The sequence below is a fragment of the Octodon degus genome, unplaced genomic scaffold (genome assembly GCF_000260255.1).
Source record: "Octodon degus isolate 3935 unplaced genomic scaffold, OctDeg1.0 scaffold00069, whole genome shotgun sequence".
Lineage (NCBI taxonomy): Eukaryota > Metazoa > Chordata > Mammalia > Rodentia > Octodontidae > Octodon > Octodon degus.
Window position 1 is genome coordinate 12715892 of NW_004524645.1, and position 6474 is coordinate 12722365.

Sequence of the window (6474 nt, forward strand, 5' to 3'; positions counted from 1 at the left end):
AGAGAGAGAGAGAGAGAGAGAGAGAGAGAGAGAGAGAGAGACAGAGACACAGAGAGAGACTGTAAACACCACCATTCTGCTGTCTACTATGACATGCTGAGAATGTCAGATGTGATTTTTGTCTTAGAAGTCCCCTTTCTCAATGATTATCACAACAACCTATCTCAGCTCCAGTTTAATGTTTTTCAAGACGATGAGGCTAAAAGAACTCATTTATCCATCTATTTATTTATTCAATAAACATTTACTGAGCAACTAGTAGAGGCCTTAAAAAATATAAATGGAATTAACGTCCATTTATTGTTGTAAATCAAGCAATAGAATGTTAAAATGTGTTATTTTTTTTGCCAGGGGTTGGTGTGGCATGTGGTGCTGGGGATCAAACCACGATCCCCTGCACCTGCCTAAGCTTGCCTAAATAGGCACTTTAGACCACTGAGCTATCTCGCTGGCCCCAGAATGTGTACCATTTTTGCTCTTAAAAATATACCTTTGTAAGATAAAATATCAAAATATCCAGAATGAATTATTTAATTTTTATTGCATGTGTCTGGGTTTTTTTTTGTGTACTCACAATGTTTAATTAAATAATGAATTAAATATAATTTAGAAATTGTTATGTATTCCTTAAAATGTTTTATTTACTTTATCTCAGTACTATTAATGTTGTTATAATCAATATTTTCACATAATTTGTCTCCCCTTGAAAAGAATGGTTGAATATTTCAAAATACCTAATACAGAGGATTTGGGATGTTCTCAACACAAAGAAATGAGAAATATCTGAGATGACAGACATGCCAGTTATCCTGATCTGATCATTACAGATCATATACATGTGTTGAAATGTCACCCTGTACCCTATAGCTATGTACAATTATGATGTGTCAATTAAAACAGTAATAGATATTAACATTTTTAATTACCTTTGAAGTCTTCATCAAAAATGAATGTGTCTTCATCAAAAATGTAAATTAAGGTAGATGTCATAAATAACTTTTGCAATTTTTTAAAAAAGTAAATGTTCACCTACAATTTGAAAGCATAGATTTTAAAATTAAAAATATAAGTTACAAAAATAAGCCAAATTATTAACATGGAGGATGAAATTTTATTTACTTTAATCTTACTCATTTGATGAAGTTAAATTATTTGTAATTCTAGCATCCAAGCTCTCTTCACTTGCCAATAAAGAATCAATACATTGCAGCGCTTCATCTGCCCATCTGTTCATCTATCTGTCTGTCCATCTATCCATCTATTATATTCAAGGACTGATGAGTTGTTTAATCTTACAGAACGCTGTCCAGCCAGCCTCTACAACCAAAGTGACCTCCACGCCAAGTCCAAGCCTATGTGCAGCTCCAACTTGAAACAAGAAGTGAAGGAAAGAGTGGATGCTTGGCAATACTGGGAGTGATAATTCACTATGCAAGGATCTATTGCATCCATTATATTTGATAGAGTGTATTGATTAATTAGTTTTTTCTTATCTAAAGATTTCCACTATTGAAATCTCCTATGCAGTCCAAAATATGTAAGTTGGCTTCTGCACAACCAAAAACTTTTATTTTTAACAAATAGCATAAATATTTAATGTGTTTGCAATTAAGCTTGTTAACACTATAAAGTACAGATATACAAAGAACAGTGCTGCAGTATTTGAGTTAGACTTAATTCAAAACCATCCATTGACTGGGTATAATTTAATTTAAATATTCTAGAAATTTAAATAAGCCACCTTCTCAGAACCATTGATTCCGTATATTACCTTATTTTGGAAGGTACTGGCACATATTTAATTTAACTCATAAGTTTTCAAAGTAAGCTGTAATCTTAAAACAGTGTTTCTATATTCAGACTAAAAAGATTTTTTCTTTTTTTATCAATTTTATTGAGAAACAATGAGCAATGAGACACTTTCAAAACTGATTAGGACAGGTACAATAAGTAATACATTGCATATTGTTGTCCTTGTAGTAGTTATTCATAATACAAGATGCAGACATGATGTCCTGTCCAAACACTGTTAGTTCAAGTTTTTCTTCTCATTGAATTAAGAGAAAGTAGCTGTATATCTATCCTAGCTATTTTGTATATACAGATACAAAATGGTCCTTCATTTAAATATTATAGGTGTGTGAATTCAGCAAAATATTACAAAATAGTCCAGTAGTCCTTAATACTATTGGGTTTTTTGTATGACTGGCAATTCCAGAAGTTGTTGACTTGAGTCTTTTACAGCTCAGCATAATAATATAATATTTAAATAACAAAACTAAACAAAAAGGGATACAAATGAATGACCATTTTGTGTCTGTACATTCAAAATAGTTAATATAGATACACAGCTACATTCTCTTAATTCAATGAATAGAGGGATTTGTTCTAAAAGTGTTTGTAAACAGTATATCATGTCTGCATCTTGTACAATGCATAACCATTAATAAAACAATATGCAATTGTTATGGTTTGTGTATAGGAGTCCCCCCAAAGCCTTGCAGTCTTGGAGAGGCTTCTGGAGTTTGTGATTGATTAATGTGGGTGTGAATGCTGCACTTGCCCTAGGGCAGGTAATTTGCATTACAATGTAAGGAGGGAAGAGAAGCTAGCTGCTTGAGCTGCTGCTACCCCTCCCTTGTGTTCTTGCTCTTTGCCTCTGCCTTGAAAGGTTGCCCTCTGCCACTCTGCCTTGGAGCCAGCTGAGTGTGGACTGAAACCTCCAGTACCTGTGAGCTAAATAAACCTTTCCTTCCTTCATTTTGAGTGTCAGATATTTGTCCCAGCAACAAGAGAAGAGTAACTAAGACAGCAATGTATTAATTATTAAAACTGTTGTACTAATTTGATTTGAAACTGTCTCATTGCTGTTTGTTTCTCAATAAAATTATGGGAAAAAAAAACAAAACAAGAAAACCAAAATGGTCCTTCATTTATATCCCTTGTTTTGTTTAGTTTTGTCAGAGATGGGTATTCCATTGCCATTTAAATATTGTAGGTGCATGAATTCAGCAAAATAATCCAATATAGTCCAGTAGTCCATAATAATAGTGGGTGTTCTGTAAGACTGACAATGTCAGAAGTTGTTGACTTGAGCCTTTTACAGCTCAGCATACCTTTATTTGTTTTTTTCCCATAATTTTATTGATAAACAAATAGCAATGAGACAGTTTCAAATCAAATCGGTGGGACAGTTTCAATAATTAACACATTGCATACGTTCTTCCTAGTGGTTAATTGCTGTACAAGATGCGGACATGATATCCTATTTGCAAACACCATTAGAACAAATCCCTCTATTCATTAAGAGAATGTAACTATATATCTATCCTAATCACTTTGAATACACAGATACAAAATGGACATTCATCTGTATCCCCTTTTTTGTTAAGTTCCATTATTTGAATATTATAGGTGTGTAAACTCAGCAAAATATTCTAAAAGAGTCCAGTAGCCCATAATAGTATTGGGGCTTCTGCTTGACTGGCAATGTCAGAAATTGTTGACCTGAGTCCCCTACAGCTCAACATAACAGCATGGCTTTACTTCTTATATTTCATTTTTATACTTTTCTGCTGGATGGTTAAAGCCAAGTTAAAGCAGGACATATGCAACAAGAGTTGTAGCTTTTGGATCTGATAAGGTCAGTATAATCCCCTCAGGATTTATCCAGAGATCTTGTACCTCAGATTGTAGAACCTTTGTCAGTGTCAGACATGTGGATGAGTCACGGCCATTGCTTGGCCAATGTGCTCTCTGTGAAAGCCTGAGAGAATGTTTTCTCTCCATGTGACTCTCCTTAGGCACACTCTACATCATCGATCACTTTCTCCTTGGCCCCATAATCTCCTTGATCAGAAAATTTGGGACACTACCGAGTTACATGATGTTACAGTACAAGTTCTCATATGTCCTGAGTCTTAATTGACCTTAGAAGGCTAGAGCCAAAATGTTGGCTTTCCTTGCAACCCTCCTTTCTCTCTAATTTTGGTCTGCAAACTTAGGTTGTTAACCATCCAGAAGACAAGCTTATTGTTATTACCATACAATGTAGGCTGTTAAGCTTAACCTCACTATCTGTCTGCATGTCAAACATCTTAGGCATAATATGGAACAGGTATTTTTCATCAAGTATTGATATGTTGAACTTTACGTCCCTACAGAATATGATGAAAAACATTTAAAAATTAGAATATATTTTAAAAATAGGCATAAAGAATTATATACTTCTTATGTTTACACATAAGTCCAAAAATCTCACCATATACAACCTTGAAGCAGGAGAGTCCCACAATATTCTCAGCATACCTTTAATATGGCTTTACTTTTTATAACTCATTCTTATACTTTTCTGCCGGATGGTTAAGACTAAGATAAAGCAATACCTATAAAACAATTTAAATAGAATTTTTCTTTCCACAAACAATAAGAAAGGAAATAAGGCATTTTATAAAATGTAGCTCTAAACAAATCATGGTGAAAAAAATGGACTTAACTTCCATCTCCTCAAAACAGAAGCCACCCTGTGTTCTGCAATGTTGGAAACAAGGTGAAGAACAACCTATAAGCAACTTTGGCAGGGGTTGCTGAAACAAAGCTCAAGCCATGGATCTTGGACACCTCACAAGAGAGTGGAAGAGAACTGACCAAAGAATCTGAATTAATTCTTTCTTTCTTTCTTTCTTTCTTTCTTTCTTTCTTTCTTTCTTTTCTTTCTTTCTTTCTTTTCTTTCTTGTTTTCTTTCTCTTACTTTCTTTCATTCTTTCTTTTGTTCATTCTTTCTTTCTTCCTTTCTTTCTGTGGATCTAGGGCTTAAATCCAGGACCTTCACATTGAGCTACATCCCCAATCCTTCCTTTTTTACCTTTTATTTTGAGACTCATTAAGTCACTAATGAAGATCTTGGTCCAGAGACCTTTCCCTTTAGAGGCTCAGCTTCCAGGTAGTGGGCTGATTGTGTGAGTGAGGTGAGTACTGACTCAATGTTATGAACATGTACAGTGGCTGAATACATCTATTTTCATTCTGAGGCCAAAGAGTAAGAGATGTTCAGATGCATTGCCCAAGTACCCACTACACTGGGGTTCATCTGCTCTGGTGCAATCTGAGGCTCCCTAAATTTCGGAGTACAGGATGCTTTTTTGCTTGGATCTACTGATATTGTGCCATATTATACTAGAATACCCAATACCCAGATTAAAAAAGTGAAGTTACAATAGACCAGTGGTAAAAGACTAGTAAAGAAGGGCTGTGTGCTAAGTATGAAGCTAGAAATAAACATAGAGGCTCTGCTTCGGGTAGGGATTATATAGCCTAACCTGGGAGAAGAAGATGAGAGAGAGACTAGAGAAAACTTACAAGAGATCAAGTTTCAAAAAGAGAAACATAAAGGAAGAAAGGGCAGATGAGCATTTCAGGTAAAAACAGTAGCAGGGGAATGAGGAGGAAGTGGGAAAAAGTGGTATATTGAGGTTAGTTCAAAACTGAGCAGAGAACAGATGTGCAGAGCCACATAGCTTGTGGTGAGAGCTTCAGATTTAATCTAGAAGGCTATTTGGAATCATCACAGTAATTACGGTAGGGAAATGATATAGCCAGATGGTCATTTACAAAAGGTGCACTTGACAATAGACCAGATGATAGGTTGGACCAGTGCTGGTATGTGGGCCAGAGGCAAAAAAAGTTGCGGAGGTGAGTACAAAAAGTGAGGGTTCAAGCAATCACTTCCCATGTAGGGTTTTTTTGTAGCTTCTAGCTGTATCCTTTGAGGGAGAATCATTTTATTAGTTATTCAGGATCTAGGAATAAAGCTAAGGTCTTAAGGAACTGAAAGCTGTCCTTTTTGCCTATGTACCAGCCTTTTGAGTTCTCAAAGAGATTTTAGACATGTCTCTTTGGAGGTTTCTGTCTCTCCAGAGGAAATAAAGCAGATGAAGTCATGGTGAAAACTGACTAGGAAAGCAGACACACTGTTCATTACAAAATCCCAGGACACATGCATAGAGCAGTTCCTAAGGCCCTGCATGGGGACTTCCTACAAGAACACGAATAGGTTCTTAATAGGATGGGATAGATCTGACGTAGGCCTCAGGATGGCAGTTCGCATCAAACTCTGGCCACTGTGTTCTCCCTTACGCACTGGTCCACTCTCCACAGTATATTTGTTTATGTATTTTTGCTTATCCCAAACTCACTCTACCAAGCATGTTTCTTTCCCTATATATAATAAATGTAAAACTTTGCTAACAAAAAAAAGTGAGGGTTGAAATGAGAGTAAGGATAGATAGAAACTATCGATACTGGCACCTGATTGTATGTGGTGAAAAGAGAAGGAATCATAAAGGGTGCCAGATTCCTGAGTTTTCTGTCTTTGGAGGCTGGTGGGGCTGTGGCACTCTTCTCCTCATAAAGTGGGAGATTATGGTGAAGAGACAGTTTTATAGAAAGTGAGTTCAGCTTCAGGCATCCTTAGT